Source organism: Amblyomma maculatum, chromosome 4 (genome assembly GCF_055883805.1).
Source record: "Amblyomma maculatum isolate TAMU_Amacu chromosome 4, ASM5588380v1, whole genome shotgun sequence".
Taxonomy (NCBI): Eukaryota; Metazoa; Arthropoda; class Arachnida; order Ixodida; family Ixodidae; genus Amblyomma; species Amblyomma maculatum.
The window spans coordinates 7,039,493-7,056,919 of NC_139347.1; the positions used below are offsets into that span (position 1 = coordinate 7,039,493).

At 47.0% G+C, this 17,427-nt stretch overlaps 1 protein-coding gene across 3 annotated transcripts in view; it reads left to right on the forward strand.

The window, feature by feature from the left end:
- Sox102F (transcription factor Sox102F) overlaps positions 1-17,427 on the forward strand; it is a 1,035,502-nt gene that overhangs the window by 263,117 nt on the left and 754,958 nt on the right. The gene's annotated exons all lie outside the window — the stretch shown is intronic.

Genomic DNA, 17,427 nt, shown 5'->3' on the forward strand with positions numbered 1-17,427 from the left:
TAGGGTCACTAATGGCTCCAATCTTCCGAGCCACTCGGGAGCTTCAGGAGCAAGTTTCTGAATTTCAATATATCTATTCATGCCTTCCCGAAAATAGATCCTTGCTGGCCGTGCGTCAGGATCGCAATGGTATCCTGCCATTCTCGAGCGCCAAATACAGTGGAGGGCCATAGCATAATAAGGTCAAATGGCACCCCATCCTAATTCTCTACTGGCAAGTACCTAATACCATGCGAGTCTAATGGAAATTCCTTTTTTAAAGTCCTTTGTAAAATATCCCAAAAGTATACCCCTTCCCAACAATGTAAGAAAACGTGGTCTATAGTTTCTGGCTGTTTCAACAAATTAAGCAATGTGAACCCCAAGGTAAAAATAAATTCTTCCTTATCAAGAACTTCTTTACTGGCAATGTTTCCGTGTGTAACTTAAAGAAAAAAGCTTTTGCATTTGACGGGACCTGCATTGCCTTCACCCGCTTAAGTACGTCGCGTCCTGGTCCTCCACTGTATAAGGCCCTGTACATTGGTATGGGTAGAACCACGTCGCACAAATCCTTGTACAGCTTCTTCCTGCTAACACAAGATAAATATTCATAAGAAAATCGAACAGACAGGAATCGCACACTAGTGACAACTTCTCTAAAATAACCAAAAATGCGTCCCGATACACTTTCGGTCGAGACAACAAAGTCCGGTAGTGCATTTCCGAGCCTTAATTGGCACACAGTACGCAAAAATGGATCTTTTACATCGCGAACAAAAAGAAATCTGCTGACAATCTCTCGTAGAAACAAATGCCCCAAACCCAGTCCACCGTCCTTCACCCGCCTAAACAAACTTGTCCGGCTACATCGTTCCCATTGTGGGCCCACACAAAAATGGCAAATATCCGGTGCAGTCTCTGTACGTTCATCCTTGCACAATGCAACACTTGCATCACGTACCACAGCTTCGACATAAAAAACTCAGCCACGCCAGCTAGTTGATTTGAAATGGACAAAGGGGCGTCTATTGATTGCGGTGTTGTCTCAGAAATGTCCCTTAGAGAAGTGTATTGTGGCGTATATTAATAATTATGAGCATGCAAATTACAGAATTACAGAACATGCAGTTAAGCGAGTGGCAAATTACTTTTCCGCTGTACTCCCTCTTCGCTTGGCGTGCACGTAGCGCTGTCAGGCGTGTGGCGCACGGAATAAGATAGACAGGGCATGGCCTCCGAGATATTCATCGCGCCGGCTCGGATAGGCAACGATGTTGTCGACGAACTAAGACTGCAACTTGAGGCCCGCGCGTTTCGGCAAGGTGGCTGGCAGCGCTTCTACGTCCCGGAAGGATTAATAAATAAACGTGAGTAATTTTGGACAAGTTAACGAGTGTTGTATCATGTTAACTACGTCTTTGTGTCACTCAAAAGCGCGACACGCAAATGAGTAGACGGTGCGAACGGGGCGCGATAACGCTATCGCGTTCCATTCTTAATGGCGAAGCTTAAGCGTCCTCCAAATTTTTTTGTTATATGCGATTGTGCTGCCTCGCATTTAGGTGTCCTCTAGTAATGCAAGTATTACAGTTGATGTGTCCCTAATGAGGATTCACTTATGGTCGCAGTAGTTCAGTTCAGTCGTTCAGTCGTGTCCGACTCTTCGTGACCCTATGGACCATTTCACGCCACGCTTTCCGGTCTCTCACTATCTTCCTAACATCACACAACTTCATCTGCAGTGCCTCGAGGATGCCATCTAACCATCGCGTTCGCTGCCTACCCCTTCTCCGGCGACCGTCAACCTTTCCCAACATCAAATCTTTCTCCAGCGACTCCTCTCTTCTCATCAGATGACCAAAGTATCTGAGTTTTAACTTTAGAATTTGACCCTCCAATGAGCAGTCAGGGTTTATGGTCGACAATATCGACTGATTTGGACTCAACGATAATTAAATCAAGCAGTTGCGTTGCCGTTGAAAATCAGTTCACCGAAATTTACCCCGCGAGTTGAATTGCAGAGTGGAAGCAAAATCAAAAAATGAAGCTGGGTGGATGTCCGGGCCAATTTCATTTCTAAATTTAGTACATATGCTAGCATAACACATAAAAAGAAACTATACGTTATTAAAGGCAAGCAAGCGAGAACTGCGTAGCCTTTATAGTTCAGCCATGAGTACGCGCTCTTCAAGCAGCGCTGCACCGTACTGCGCTATATCACATGTTCGCTTCACTTGCACGTGCATTAACCGCCTAGTTCTGATGCCCTGAATATTTCTTTTATTGCTAATCATACCCATTGGTATATGGTAGTACTTTAGAGAAAAAGCTTCACACACCTTAGTGCAGTCACACTTTACAGTAAAGCGCTAAACGTGCACATGATTATCAGTGCTCCCAATCAAGTATTTAGAGCATACCATTGGGAGGATCCTCTCTTAATGGCTTTAATATATCCAACATACTCATTAGTATACAGTGCTAAGCTGTCAAGTTATCTGAAAGGCGAAGCGACATTGATATAGAGTCCCGCTTTATCAAGCCTCAAGAATATGCCAGTGTGGCGCTTGAATCGAAATACAAGGATCTCAGAGGAGGAGGAGGAGGAGGAGGAGGAGGAGGAAACTTTATGAGGAGAATTTGGAAAGTTCTTTCTTCGTGGGAGTTCGCTTCTCCTCAAGCCGCCCCAGGGGTGGTCATCGCTCGATGGCGCTCGACGACCTCCTTGGCCCAAGCCGTGATGGCGTGTTGCCGGCTTGGATCAGAGCTAAGCAATGCGGCCTTCCACTGTTCCGAATTGGTAATCTGCAGGCCCTCCGGCGGATGCATGCTTTCACATTTAAACATGTTTGTTCGAGATCTGCCCTCTGGTCACCGCAAAGTGAACATGAGGGGCTGTATTCGCCTGGATACCATTGTGCTAGCTTATACAGATTAAAGCACGTATTTGTTTGAAGTTTTCTAAGTAGTGTTTGTTGTGATTTGCTGAGTGTATAGTGGGTTGATTGGATTCCGAATTTCAAAAAAGGAACCCGAGTTGGCAGCTCCTGAGAGCTCGATCCTATCACGCGGTCTCGTGCTGTCACCGACCACGTGACCTGCGATTCCAAGGAACGGGCCTCTAACGCCGCGTTCAAATAAACCTCATGTTCTAATATGTGCTCGCACGTGAAAGTGACCGCGTGCTTTATTATTTCGAGTTACTACGCCAGGTTTGAAATTTGAAGAAGACAACAGTATCCAAAGCAGCGCACGAGAGGATGGGCGTTTAGCCCGCGAGCAATGGCTTAGTGGTCTAAAAAAAACTGCGGCGAGCGAAGGGCTGATCTGCTCGTGCACCGCGGCGTTGCCGAATCCCGCTCGAGACAATTACTAAAGTAAGTTTCTGCTAGGAATCCGCGGTCACCGACAGACGGCTGCTGCAGGGTTTTCCTTCGATTGAACGCTCTGACTCGATCCGTTAAAATGTATTACAAAATATCAAAACGCATGCTCCCCTTGACAATATTTGTGTGTCATATGTATACTATATAGGTATGAAGGAGCACTGAACAAGGGTAAAGGGGGTACGCCTTAGTTCGCAGGTCGAGCCACGTTTCGACAAGTGGACTTGTCTTCGTCTCTACCTTCGAACTGAGGCGTACCCCCTTTACCCTTGTTCAGTGCTCCTTCATACCGTAAACCATGTTCTTCCTCTCGTTCTACATACTGTAGGGTTATTCTTCTTGGGATTTTATATTTTTTCAACTTCGGAGTGTAAAAATCAGGCTTTATTTTTGACTTGATACTAAGGGAGCAATCGGGTTTTTCGTGGAAACACTCCGAAATTCGGGTTTTATCAGGTCAAGTTTATACACGAATAATTTATTCGATTTCTCCTAATCGGTGAGCAACGATTAGGGCATTTTTTGGGTTGCTTTCAGGAAAGTATTTCATAATTCGGCGTTTCTGTCGTAATAATTACTTTCAGTGATGTGCAACGGTCAGTTCTTGGATAACAAATATTATATTCATGTGAGCTGGTTGTCGACGCCCTTATTAAACATAATCCATCTGCATGCGCAATATTTCGGTTTCCATCCGAGACCTGTCTGGAATTATCTTTGGTGAGAGAACGTTCACTCAACCTCACAGCTACCATTTGCTAGACACAATCTCAGTGTTGAATTTGCTAGTAGCGCATGGCTGCGTCGTTCCAATACTCCATCAGTTTAGCACTGTTGGACTGGAGAGAGAAATGGGGCTTGCTTCCAGCAAGTACTGATTAAACTCCCCGCGAAGCGAGCCTACATCGCCCGTCACGGAAATAAAGAGATGTCGGTAGTCATCAAACAACTGCGCTCAGCAGCCTCTTCATGGAATGGTTAGGTAAGGAACCAAGTTTTCACATTGCCAACTGTTTTTCTTCTTTGTCTGAGACGTTCAATTTCAGAGTGCACCTCATTTTGTGGAAAAGTTTCGCGCAAAACTTCTCAGAACAAGTTTTTACTAATGTGGCACTGCTCTTATGTAACAGACAAAACACCTTTTGCACGATCGCTTTTACCGATCATCGTAGAAAACTCGTTGACAGCCTGCTTTAGCATGACGTTTACGAGATGATCGAAGCTTGGCATCGTAAGATTTCCGCTTTGAAGCTTTGTCTGGACACCTAAAGGTGACTCGAGTGCATCTCTCATTACTTTCGCATAAAGAATCTTTTTACAAAAATATCGCTCGAATAGCTTGTGCTTTGTGCATTCATACAGACATTCAACTGGTTCCGTGGGCATAGTTGTTCAAGAAGCAGGGGTTTTACCGTATTTTTTAATAATATTTAGGGGTGCAAAAACCGGGTAAAATCGAGTTTTATTCGAAAACGAACAAATACTCCATCTTCGTTGTCATTTAGAACCTCAGTTAAAAGTCCAAAGTCGGAAAAGTGTAGTCCATATCTATAACAGCTGCAGCCTTGTTAGTGACTTTCGTATGTATAGAGCTTCAACAGTTTCTCTCTTTGTACTTGTACATAACAGGAGAGTAAGTGCTAGAAGCATTGCCACGGTAACCCGGCGACTTTACCCGTATCCTTGTTGTTCCGCTGGAGGCCACAAAACAGCCGCATCTTAACAATGATAAGAGGCATGGCGATGTCTGTGACCGGCGGTCGCCAGTAGCTATGTCGAAGAACCGCCCGGACATTTGAGACTGGTACCCCATCCCGATGGAGAGGCATTTCTGATATAGCGGCGCATCTTTGTTTGCATTAGCTTACCTCATTTCCGAGGGGGTAAATTTGGGCAAGTCGGTATTGATCCATGACATAAACAAGAGCGCAAACGAGAAAACAGACTAGGGTGGTGTGTGTTCTACACTTTGTCTTGATTTTGAGCTTTTTTACCTTCTACCACCTTCGATGTCGATCGGGGCGCGGTTGCGTTGTCAGCTGCTCCAAGAATCACAAGTGTCCCTACGATGGAGACGTGGTTTTAGGAAGCGAGACGCATGTAGCGACGGTGGCAGCCTTCTCGACCTCAGACTGCATTTTCTCAAGCTTGCCTGTAACTTTTCTAACGTGCGTTCGGACTCGTTCCTGTTCCCATGTGGTCCTCAGGTTTTCGTCGCTTGACACTGTTTCGGTAGCTCAGAAACACCGCCGAATACGAAAACAAGGAAAGGTGGCGACAGAAATGTTGTAAACACAGAGAGAGAGTGAGAAAGTTTTTTTTTTCTTTTTTGCGCGCTCGGCCTTTGGCTTTTGGGTTACACCTGCGGCAGCTGCTGACTTTGAGCACTCGCTTCAAAGCGTTTCTTTCACCTGGCCACTTGGCGGCCCGTGGTGGGCGCCGGGTGGAATGGTGGCGGTGGTCTTGCCTCAGTAACTCGTGTGACGCCTGCGGGCACTTTCATTGGCCAGCGCGGACGAGGGAAGAGCTCAGCGGCCAATGGCAACCGAGCACGGAGAATGATTACGCGTCACTCGCGCGTGAAAATGCGCCGGAACCGAGTGGCAGCGCCCGGTGGGGAGGAGAGAGAGGCAGGGAGAGGACGAAATGGAGAGAGAAAGAGAGATGGATAAGCTAGACGGAAGAGGAGAACGCGAGGAAGAGGCGCGTAGGCAAAAGGAAGGAGTAGGAGGAGGCACCCAACGAATGGACATAATTAAAAAGCAGGAACGAGGCAAGAAAAATTGTTGTATATAGATACGTGAGTTGCGCTTGGCAAGCAGGAAACGGCTTAGATTCAGGTACTAGGGAGAGAGCTGGCCTAGATGAAATTGGTAGGCGAGGGCATGGGATGGCTGTAGCAAAGATCCGAGGACGCCAGGAAGAAGTGTGGAAGTGGAGGAGGGAGCGGGAGCTGGGGGAGGAAGGAAAGTAGGTTCCTAGATGGTGAGGAAGAAAAAAAGTGTTAAAGCGATGAGCAGTTTGTGCTAGCGCCTGCGATATGCGCCGCTCCTCTTGGCTGCGATTCGCAGAGACTGTGCGCTAAATCCTGTCAGCGTCGCTGAGATATCGCCCTCATCTGTCGCGATGAGCGAATCCTCCTTGGCGCTCTCTGCACTTCCGGGAAGCTTTACAAATAATAATACAGATGTCGAAAATAAAAGACGGAAGAGAACGCTCGGTGGTATCTAGTTGGTCCCTGAGCGCCTAATGCACGAATGTGATGCGGCCGTGTACACGAAGAGTGGTGTTCGGGTGAAGTTGCACTCGAGCGAGAATTAGAGAGACATAGTGTCACAGCATGCACGCGGTTAAAAAAAAAAAAAAAAAAAAAAAAAAAAAAAAAAAACGAATCATATCCTTGTATCATCGCTACACCCTGCCCGCTTATAATGAGACGCACCTTTAGTATTAGCTGCTGGGAAGATGCACGCTCGCGCTCTGTCTTTACCAAGGCGAAAAGAATCCTGATTGGTTGGTTTGTTTGTATTGAATCTGTAAATTATCATTGTTGCCTTTAATATTGTCATCATTCAGATAAAACTCATGTATAAGACTCTCTACTTCGACCTCTTATCAACCGCTCTCATCCTGAAGAATTTCCAACAACAGCCGAATGTTTGCTAGACTCGGCCATGTCCATCCAAGCATTCACAAAGGAACCAATAAGTATCACTGAGAGCCTTAGCCAATGTTTCTCAGTGAATGCATAATGCCGGGTTTTAACGCAGAACGTTTGGAATTATGAGGTGCCTGTGATTTATCCTTGTTCATTTGGTATAACTATATGTATTTCGTGAAAGTCGGAGAGAAAATAGGGTGGCACAGCCCGCTTTTGCCCGGGATGGAGGCTAGTTCCGAGAAAACTATAATGAAAATAAAAAAATAACACAGAGCACATTTTCGTCTTCTTTCTCCTAGAAAATGCCTCGTCCGTCTGAGCCTGCAGCACCTTCGCCTCTTTTCACAGTCGCGAAAGTGTGAAAGAGAGCTGCTCATTTCTTTCAGGCCAAACACGAGAAAGTGATCTGCGTAGAAAGAAACCTCGAGGCTCTGAATGCGACAACAGCCGCACGTCGACTCAAAAAAAAAAAAAAACAGTTCTCTTCACCCCTTTCTTCGCAGAATCATTATAGTGAGCGCTGTGTGTCAACGCGCACGAGACATTACGCTTCACACGTACGCACCGTATTCATGGCGAAAAGATTTACGCGTCCAAATAGCGCTTGGGGAACTCTGCGTGCATACAATGGACAACTTGCGGCGTGGCTTTCACAACGGGGTGTCGTACGAATTACTGCAGTGAGCCTCGGTGCCACGCGTGGCAGCGCGCCTTGTCAGTTACTATACTCTATAGCGGCGAAGAGGTGAGCGGAGCCCTCGCTTTTCCGGAGCGAGTGCTTTGAACCTGCAGTCGTAGCTGTTTCGATGAGATATAAGAAGGGGAAAAGTGATCCAACAGGAATGCGGTTTAGCCTGGTTTACCCACGGTTTAGCGCATAACCTTCACGGGACGTGTAATCGCCCAGGTGCTCGCACATGTGATTTTATCAATTTACCTTATAATCATGGTCACACATTTACAGTGAACTTTGCATTTGCCGCTGCACAATTTCTCTCGGTGTTCTTCTGCAGAGTAAACACTTTTGCACTTGGTTGCCTGAGCTCGTATAAGAGGCCCTCATGACTGATTTCGTTTGAACTGTATGGCTGAACACAAGATAGATAGTGTAGCTCTTTTTTTTTTTTTTCAGCCGTATAAGTTTTTTGGGCACTGCTTTGTCCGCCCAGTGTTTGTCGCTGCGGCTGACAGAGCTGTCTGCGGTTGTAGCAGGCTTTACTGCCATTGTTTTTGCTGCGAAGTCAGATGTATAAGAAATAAACGGAGGTACAGAGTCGCTGCAAAGTATAGAGATCCACAATGACGAAACTTTTCGCCCTCTCTGAAGTCGTTTCGTGCATGAGCGAGGGGGTGTTTGTCATCTAAAAGCCGAATCTTAAACTGAGTAGAGACTGCGCAGTAATTTCTTTCTGGCGCATATTATTACGCGGATGACTGTGTTTTATATCGCAAAATTTACACCGAGGACGACAAACAGTACCTTCAGACTGTTCTCAATACCATTTCTTTCTGATGTAAAAAATGGCAAATGCAACTAAACCCTCGCAAGTGCGCTTTAATGAGGGTTCCCAGACAAAATACAAATACCTCCGCTTACTCTTTGGATAATATTCCGATTGCGTCAGTAACATCATACCGGTATACTTGGGTGTACCATATCTTCGTCATTAACCTGGAAACCGCATATCGAACTAATTCTTGGAAGCGCTAACAGCTTGCTAGGGTATTTGCGTCGTAACTTCATCGAAGCCCATGTCTCTTTAAAATTACTACTTTATAAAACACTTGTTCTTCCTAAATTAGAATAAGCCGCCCTCCTTTGGGACCCTCGTCACGTCTCCACTAGAGCTTGTTCAAAATAATGCAGTTCGTTTTATACTTTCTAATTTTATCCGGACCGCGATTGACAGAGGTATGAAATCTAATCTTTCCTTACCGTCTCTCGCACAACGTAGAAAAGTTTCACGCCTATGCTTTTTGCATAAAATTTATCATCACCAGTTACTGCACTCTCGTTTCATCACTACACCCCCGCTCTTCTCGTGTCGACCACATAAGACTGGATCTATTTTTTGCCGTACTGACACTTTTTTGCATTCTTTCATTCCTCGCACATCGAAAGAGTGGAACCACCTACCCGCTGCCGTGGCTAGTAAACGGAATTATGCTGCATATCGTCAGTCTCTGATGAGGATGCTTTTATCTGATGCGAATGGTTAGTTCTATGTGCTTTATTTTTTTCGTTTTCATTATTTTTTTCTGCTATGATTGTTCAGTTTATTGCGTTGCATTTGTTACAGTTGTTTCTGTACTTTTTTACTGTATTTTCTTGACCGCTTGGAATACTGTATGTTGCTATATTTGAACTACGTTGTTGTGCTGCCTTTAACAAAAAAAAAAAAAAGAAAGAAACATTTTCTTGCGTTATTTGCTTGCCCACTCCACTCTGTAATGCCTCGGCGCTTGAGGGTATCGAATAAATAAATAAATAAATAAATAAATAAATAAATAAATAAATAAATAAATAAATAAATAAATAAATAAATAAATAAATAAATAAATAAATAAATAAATAAATAAATAAATAAATAAATAAATAAATAAATGTTTGCCTCAGTATGGAATAACATATCACTCCGATTTCCTCGTCTGAGTCGATGAAGGTGTTCACGTCAAGTGCTGGTGTAATCAACCTTGACAGCAACAGCCTTGCTTATGTCGCAGTCAAGTTAAATAATCCAAACCGCTGCCCCAGACGTCCAGTCATTTCGAAACTTCAAAAGTGCACCATTGTTACCGTATATGCCACTCTCCGTACTTGGTACCCCAGACAGAAGTCGCGGAGGGTGGTGTCCAGTGGGATATTCCACGTCCGCAAGCGGCACAGCGGGGCCCCTCCTGCACTCATCCTGATAATATACATGTTCCCTACCCATCGCCAACTACGACACACCTCAAGAACTGGGCTGGCACGACGTGCAGCAGCCATAGTTGCTGGCTTGTATATAGGCTGAATCGCTGCGAAATTGCCTGTCGGCACTCAAGCGGAGCTTTTTTCTCGAACCATAATGGTACGTGACTCGCATGCAGTGGAAACACAGGAAAATACCGTACAAAAAACACAAAAATCATTCCTTCGAATACTTACTCAACTGGTGAGAGTAGTGGTAACGAAGCCTTTACATTTCGTCTATAGGCTCCACCCGGGACAGACTTCTGAGTCGCTCGCTTATCACCGTGGCCAAACTTCTCCGAATTAACGAGAGGATTGAGTTACACAACAGTACACAAATTTTGCGGTGGCGGATGGGTTGAATTGACGAGGTTTTACTGCTTTGTACTGTCTGTTTTTCGAAGAAAAAAACACGAATGCGATTCCTCATGAAGAAGCGCTCCTGGCTCGGCATTCGAAAGAAGAAAAAAGAAAGATAAAAAGAAAGAGAAAGAAAGAAAGACGGAGTTTAGGAAATGATTGAGAGACACGGGCTGAAACAAGCGCGTTTTTCCTGCTTGAATCTGCAGTGTACCCGAGCCAATACTCCACGGATGGTATAGAGGGCAACAAGAGAAGTATACTCCCCCGTCATAAAGTCTTCATTCGTTCACTTATAGTGAAATAATGTTCTTTGAACGCACCGTGCAGCGCATCATTCGAAAATACGTGAAGCAGCACGATCCTGTACACCGCGAGAAGATGTCTTCCGCCTAGCGTTTCGAGGCTCGTGGCCTGAATACTTTTGAAGCAAACTCTGCACATGACCTTCCTTTGGCATTGGCGTTGACTTGCTTCTTCATTATATATATATTTGCTATTTACCTATTTTTTTACCAACACCTTCTCCCCATGCAGTAATTTCTTCTCTGGTTTCATCCACTTAAGCCTCGCGGTGTGGCAGTTTACTATATAGTTACACCGCACTTTTCACGAGCACGTTTAACACGTTCCCAGTTTAGAACGGGACGCAACATCATGGGTCTCTCATTTTCTTCATCGAAATAGTGCAAACGTTCCGCGCAGAGCATTCGTGCATAGAGTGACTTTTTCGAGTGCTCAAGTTTTTTACAGCCAAAGGACAAGCGTGTGCAGACTATAAGAGTCGTTGTCCTTTATATGGTGTGTGACATGACGAATGAAGGAATGTGAAACAGAGAAGAAAATTATAGCTCCTACGGCATCGTGACAAAGAACCAGTGGACCGGGCGAGTTCCTGTTTCAAGTGCGCCCCGAATCGCACGTAAATGACATGCGGATACGATTGCCATCGACCGCCTCCCAACCCCCCCACATCGGTTCAGAACCGCCATTTCTCTTCTGGTGCTGGGTTATCGCGCGCCACCCGGAACGCGATGAGAACGCCGAGATGGGGCGCATACTTGGGTCGTATATCGCACCATATAGTTACGGAAGCGCGCTCCTATTATGCGCCCTTGTCTCTACCTCACACAGAAATACCGCAGGCCAGGGACACGGAGGACAGGATGGGTGTCTCTTTTGTGTTTTCTTTTTCTATTTGTGCCCGTGAAGCGAGCAGTCATGCTACCGCGACGACTACATCCTCATTGCCAGTCATCCCCTTTCGTTTCTGTTCGGCTCCGACGCTAGAAACCCGCCCGTATACGCTTCTGCTCAGCACCCCCCCCCCCCCCTTCCCCCCACATAAAAGCACGCATACTAAGATATAATGCTCACTCCCCTCTTCCTTCTCCCCCAATGCCATCTTCCTTCCTCTGCCCGCAGGGCGTATGCGGCGCCGTTTCCCCCACGTTAATACAATGACCAAAGATGTATGATCTCACGACGCGGTGTGCACCCGCTCTGCGTTGTCTTCGGCGTAGAATCTCTGGGTACGATTGTAGGCGGTGAGTACTTCTCGCGTGTGTCAGTCGTAAGGCCACGTAAGAGGCTATATCGACGCATCGGGAAAACGGAGGGAGTCGCAGGGTGATCCTATCGCGGTCAGCACCCCGAGGGTGCATCGCTTATGAGGCCCCGCGCGGAAGTGGCTGCGGCTTGTTCTGTGCGCCCCACGGCGGGGCTTTAGGGTAGCCGGCTCCCTGTGCAGCGGCGTGAGTGACGCCTAAACTGGTTTATTCTCTTACCCCCGTAGACGTGGGTGTTCTGCGAATGCGAGTGCCGGGGATCCAGGTTTGTGGCACTTATTATTCTGCGGCATTGGGGAGCAGCGCATATACCCCTTGCTCGTGTGACATATGCAAATTAACTGCGATTTTACAGTAGCTTCTAGGGCGCTCTTTAGGTGCAGGCTCGTGATGGTAGATGAAACTTGGCGTCCGTAGGCAAGCAAGGCCTGCTGTCCGGTACTTTGGCTAGAAATCTTTACCTGAACTGAGAATTTTTGTAGTTGAGTGTATTACTACCTCCGATGAATGGTGACCGTGCAATGAGAATCTGTTCTATCATTTCAGATTTACTTCATACACGCTACACTAACAGGTGGATTATAGTGAGTCGTGACCACGATTACATATTGGTTCGCGCAAAAAAACCTGCATATACAGAAATCTCGAAATCTTGATGTCTGACAGCTGTGAATGTGCTCAATATCTGGCACATTATATCTGGTACACACATTATATTATAATTGGTTTACAGGAAAATAAAGGCACAGTATCTGTCACACTTTCACAGACAAGTGTGCGTTTGGACGGTACACCATCGCTCCTGTCGCGTGGAGTTCCTTGGCGCGCGTTTAAGTGTGGGATTGAAGATGTCAGGAACGCTAGACAAGATGAGACTTCTAGTTGGTCGTTTCGAATTTGGCGGCCGGTGAAGTCACTACTTTGTCGACCAATCAGGTGCGCCGCTCACGCAGACAGCTTTTGTCGACAACAGTAGGAGTCATTAAAGGTTTTCGCCTTAAAAAATCGCTGAACCCAATTTTTCTAACGGTTTGCACGAATGAAAAGAATGGATATCAGCGTTCCAGATCATCCTCATTCTGGCCGCCTCTGGACGAGTCATATCGACAGGAATTTCTAAAATTCTCAAGGAAACTTCAACGGGGGTTGTCGGTACACAACTGGCAATACGTCAGATGCAGCAGGTGTGAGATGGAGCTAATATCAGCGAATTTTTACGGTTTATTTGAAGATGAGACGCATTGGCGAAGCTTGTTAGGCGGCTGTTCACACATCACGCAAAATTCGTGAGTTTTGAACCGCATTAGGCCTGGAAAATCGTATTGAAAATTACCCAACTTTATTACGTTGGGGCTATGCCTGAGAGCAAATGAGCTGCCAACGGATGAGAGGCGCCCAATTCATCAAGTCCAAAAAATCAAGGCAAGCGAGAGAGAGAGTAAACTTTAATTGGTTAACGGAATTGAGTGGATGATTTCCTCAGTCCAGGTCAAATATGAAAACAATGGTGGTAGTTTTTCGGTGTGAGAGCAATTGTGCGCATGGTGATTGTTCTTTCTGGACAGGTGGCTGATAGGCAATTTCAATCGAAGGTTTGTGAAGCGAGTGACGACGTCTGGAATTATGGAGATAGGCTGATGTGTGTTTACGTCATTATGAAACCCGCGGCTAACATGGCTTTGGGTGTAACCTGGTATTTTGCTTCCCTGTTATAGATTGTATTTCCTCAACCGCCTTATCCACAGGGCTTTGTTACCTGCAGTTTATTTTTATTTTCGAAAATGAGAAAAGCATTGAAATGGAATATTTGCAACCTGGAGCAGTCGAAACCAGATTCTCACGAAGCACCCCTCAGCATCAAGCGTGGGCAGTAGCAGAAATACTTCAAGCAGTTGAAATAACTATTTGGCAAGTGCAATGTTTGCAGCCAAGAGTTGTTTTAAAGGGATGGAGTGTTTTTAGAACGAATTAGTCAGCACTTGAAGGATTGATTGATTGAACGTCCTTTATTGAATAGGAAGGCTCATGGCCATGGATGGGGGTAAAGGGGAGTAGGCAGAATCTTCAGTGTTTGCACAGGTCGTTACTCAAATCATATTGTTCTGACCAGGCCACTAAGGGATCCATACTTGGCAAATATCATCCGTGTGTTAGCATCAGTTTCTAGAAGGGAACGGTAGTTCAGGCGGTAGCGTTTGATCTCTGAACGTCCAGTAGAAAGCGCAGGACAATCCCAGAGTAGATGCGATATGCCGCCGTGCGTTATAGTCGCACAGTGGGGCACGTAATCATTTTTTCTGTATACTGACGCCAGCGGGCCATAATACGTGGCGTGTAAGCCGCATGGGCGATGAGCTTATTCAAAAAGACTTCTTGACTTCGGGTGAGGTGGGTTTTTCGCGTAAAAGGTGGGTCTGGTGTGGCCACCTGTATGCGCTGCTGACTGAGGCTACGAAGACTGGTCCGTGTATAGTGCATAAGAGAAAGAGAAGGGGTGTGTTGCCCGCGCAAGGTCGCGTAAGGAAGAAAAGTGGCTGGGGAAGTAAATGTGGACATTCCACCTGCCAAGGCAGCCGCGGCGTGTGCCACCGCATTGCCCTCCGATTCGTCCGAGTGACCTGGGTCCACTGAATAACGACAGTTCTGGTCGCGAGTTTGTGGCGTTTAAAGAGGCGCTGTATGCCCGTAGCAGCTGCATCTTGCAAACCCGGAGTAGCGATTTCCTTGTAAGCCTCATAGGAATCAGTAAGAATACGTATTGAATCAGTTCCGGTGCAAAGTACTCCTGACAAGGCTCCCCAAATCGCGAGGAGTTCAGCATGAAGAGGGGTACTGTGGTTTTTTTGAAGGTGGAAGCAGAGTCCAGCCGTACCGAAGAAACACAACCCATTTATTCACACATACACACATATATATAACGAAAACAGAAACTCCCCCTGGGGAATAAAGAATTCAAATCGAAAAGGAAAACTAATATAACATACCCCCCCCCCCCTTATTTTTAGTGATTAGTTGTTAGTAGCTATTAGTAGAAAAAACCCCCAAGACATGCACACTGTACTTATTTACAGGTATTTACATATTTACACATATGTACATGTCAGTTCCAACTAATGGGTCTGGTAATCTTGGAGCCAGGCCGGTGGCCGGTGGCCGGCGCTCTCGCTTTGAACGCCGCACTGTCGGCGCTGGTGACAGGCTCGTAGGCTGTTGCTGCAGTACTCCAGAGACCGAGCCTGCGCCCTGGGGGAAGGCGGCTGCAGCTCAGCAAGCTGCAGTATGCCAGGAGACCGGGGTTGTGGTGCGGCAGGAGGCACCACGCCGGGAGACCAGGGTTGTGGTGCGGCAGGAGGCACCACGCCAGGAGACCAGGGTTGCGATGTGGCAGGAGGCAGCATTCATGGAGACCGGGGTTGCGATGTGGCAGGAGGCAGCATTCATGGAGACCGGGGTTGCGATGTGGCAGGAGGCAGCATTCATGGAGACCGGGGTTGCGATGTGGCAGGAGGCAGCACGCCAGGAAACCGGGGTTGCGGCGTGGCAGGAGGCGGCATGCCAGGAAACCGGGGTTGCGGCGTGGCAGGAGGCGGCACGCCCGGAGAGGCAGGAGACAATACGCCAGGAGAACGGGGCTCCGGAGCCCTGGAAAGCTTGGAGGCATTCCATGTACGGCCATCTTCAAGTCGGAAAGAAGCTCCCCTCCTCTCGATCACCTTTGTTGGTGGAGAAAAGGCGCTGTCTCCCTTGACCCGAACTGGTGGTTTTCTGATACGGACAAAATCGCCTACGGCTATCTTAGTCTTCTTGGCAGCTCTCCTTTTGTCCGTGTAGCATTTGCTGCTCTGCTGTTGACGCCGGACTCTTTGACGGAGTCGCACCAACTCCTTGGCTGGGTCTTCCGCAAATCCTGGTGCTGAAAAGCCCAGAACATCCAGCCTGCTTCGGGGTATTCTACAATGTAGCAGATTTGCTGGGGCGACCCCTGTGGAAGCGTGTGGAGTACATCGATAAATGGCAAGGTACTCTGTGACTGCTTGCCGGAGTGGTCGTCGTTCGAGGAGTGAAACTTGAAGGAAGTTTTTCAGGGTGCGATTGAATCGCTCTATTTGCCCATTCGCTTGGGGATAGTACACCGACGAATGCGAAAGACGGATGCCTCTGCTTTGCTGGAAGGTGATGAATTCGTGCGATGTGAACTGAGGTCCATTATCACAGACTATCTATTCTGAATAGCCTTCACGGGCAAAAACTATTATTAAAAAGCCTTTACGGTGCTTGCAGACACTTCGCTGAAAAAGTGTACTTCTGGCCATTTAGAATGGTAGTCAACAAGCGTTATGGCAAATCTGCTGTTGTAAGTTGCATGCGCCAAAGGGCCAACAATGTCTAGGCCAAGCTTCTGCCATGGTTGCGCAGGCCACTCAACAGGTTGCAACGGTGCTGGTGATGCTTTGGCCAACTTATCTGCCTCCAGACAGATGTGGCAGTTTTTTTATTGCCATTTCCACTTGCTGATCCATTCGTGGCCACCAGAACCGCTCACACAGTCGCAACTTCGTGCGCGTGATACCCGGATGTGTCTCGTGCACGGTGCTGATGATCTGAGCCGTGAGAGAGGATGGAACAACGAGGCGCTCTGCACGCAGTAGCAAGTTGTCAACAACGGACAGTTCTTCCCGAATAGGGTAGAATTGTTTTGCCTCTTCTGGTATGGACGTCTTTTGCGGCCAGGGATTCAGTACGAATGCCTTGACGGTTTCCAGGCAACCGTCGTCGAGGGCGGCCTGCCTGAACTTCTTTGTCACACAGGCTGGCTCAATGAACGAGACGATTTCTTCCTCCTTAGCAATCTCTCTCTGAGGTAGGTGCTGGCAGCCGAGAAAGTGCATCTGCTACAGTGTTTTTGGACCCCTTGTGGTATTCAACAGTTAAGTTGTAGCAAAGTAGTCGGGCACTCCAGCGTGAAATTCGGAGTGGGCGTCTTCCATGTTCTTGGGACGACAGCAAGGACATCAGTGCTTGGTGGTCTGTTCGAATAGTGAAATGGCGACCCCAAAGGTATGTGTGCCATCGCTCCCACGCCAATACATGGTAGTGCTTCCCGTTCACCGATTGAGTATTTCCTCTCCGCAGGCGACAGTACGAGATGCGAAAGAGACTGTGCGGAGCTCGTGACCACTTTTCTGCTGCAGGACTGCTCCCAGTCCACAGTCGGACGCATCGGTCGACACAATTACTGGAAGTGATGGATCGAACATCTGGAGGACTGTACTCGAGGAAATCATTTCCTTAACTCTCCTGAAACTGCTGTCTGCTTCAGCTGACAAATGAACGGCTCATTTTTGCGAAGCAAGATTCTTATAGGCTCGACCACTTGTGCCACATGCAGTGACCTTATGCCCTAGGAACTCAAGTTCTGGAACGTCAAAAAGGCATCTGTTGTTCAGTTTCAGGTCTGTGTTCTTGATCTTTTGCAGTACGGTCTTCAAGTTTGAAAGGTGCTCTTCTGCGGTCTTG